The sequence below is a fragment of the Arachis ipaensis genome, chromosome B10, assembly GCF_000816755.2.
Source record: "Arachis ipaensis cultivar K30076 chromosome B10, Araip1.1, whole genome shotgun sequence".
Taxonomy (NCBI): domain Eukaryota; kingdom Viridiplantae; phylum Streptophyta; class Magnoliopsida; order Fabales; family Fabaceae; genus Arachis; species Arachis ipaensis.
In genome coordinates this window covers 13,041,606-13,043,149 of record NC_029794.2, presented here as the reverse complement: position 1 = coordinate 13,043,149, position 1,544 = coordinate 13,041,606, and the positions used below count along the sequence as shown (strand labels likewise).

At 37.0% G+C, this 1,544-nt stretch overlaps 1 long non-coding RNA gene across 1 annotated transcript; it reads right to left on the bottom strand.

Moving 5' to 3' along the window:
• Window positions 248-740, bottom strand: LOC110267743. Its single transcript, XR_002355642.1, has 2 exons — window positions 514-740; window positions 248-430 (listed from the first exon to the last, which is right to left on the bottom strand). It is a non-coding gene; the product is annotated as an uncharacterized LOC110267743 (long non-coding RNA).

The following is a 1,544-nucleotide window of genomic DNA, read 5'->3' as shown; positions in this document are numbered from 1 at the left end:
GTGTGCAAGATCCAAATCTGTTTGCAATGGAATCAGAAAATATTTGTGGCATGAAAGGGTAAAGAACATCCAATTCAGCAGGGCCTCAAACACACATGACACATCTAATATTGGCTTGTAACCACTCAATCGGTCTACCACTTCAAAATACATCATTTGCAAGCCAACTTTTAAAATTAATTGCAGCTAATCAGAATGGGGTAGAAATTTCAGCATAAGAGAACCTCTTCAATTTCTAATCTTTCTATCAAGGGAAAATGAAATGATTTTTCAAGATTAAGTCGCCAGTAACTGAATCAGGCAATCGTGATTTGAACACACGTGCTATTTCTTTTTTTTTCAATGAAAACAAACCTCTTCTTGAAGAAATAACTATAGCTCCAATTACTTCAGCTTAAAAAAGCCCTCACATAAATTTCAGCTTACCAACCTGAGAAAAACAAGTTAATTAGAAAAAATGTATTAGGTCTAAACAGGGTGAACATTACATTAATAAAAGAATAGATTTTTAACCGTAGTTGTTGTTGGCAGCTTCTTTGTCAACGGTTGCTTCTCACCCATGGATGCTCCAACACACTTCAAAGTGATACCTGCATATCCCTATATCAAGTTAATAAAATATCGCAAGTTTAGGATTTTTCAATTTATTTATTTATTTCAAAAAAGGATCAAATGCACAATAACTCAATCAGACTACATCCATGTGATGGTAAATTTTTTGTTTATAAATAAATTTCAGCCTCAAGCGTCAGTCTTGGAGTTATAGTAAATTATGAATTCATAATCTGACTACATTCATGTGATGTAAAGAAAGCAGTTTCAGAGGAGTATACACCAAAAAAAATGTGTTTACAAGAAGTAAGAGACACAATAACTCAATCAGACATGAAAGACATGCTCAAAAAATACTCGGTACATAATTTTTACGAGAAATCTTGCAGTGTGATCAAATGGTTCAATTTCTAATATTTATTCAACTGCTCTCTATAGTTTAACGAGAATAATGAACCAAAACAAAATGTATCAGTACTCTGCTTATATTGTTTCCAATAAGATGTAACTCTTCAATAGCTATCAATGATTGTCTAAGCCATTCAACCTGCCCAGTTAAACATGAAACATTTAGTGGCTCCTAACAAACATGATGGGAATTTAAGCAGCAAATATAAATTGGGGAAAGATATAGAAAGGAACCTGGCAACCTACCAATCTACACCAGTATCACTTAAAACTAGATTACGGATGCTAGGGCGGCGAATGGCAGCACGAAGACCGTTGGGTTGGGCATCGGGGTGGATGTAGGTTTGGAGAGCGTAGAGGAAGAGAATTGGGAGTCTGAAGAATGCGATGAAGAACGCGAGGAAGAGGGAGAGCCAAGGTCGCATGAGTGGGGCTTTGTACAATAACACCAACTGCGAGGAACCAATGTAGGTATAAATTGAAAATGAGCCAGCTTAGCTCCAGCCTGGCAAAACGACGCCACGTTAGCGCTCTGGTGATGACTCATCACCAGAAATATGCCCAGGACCACTTTGAGTGCTCGG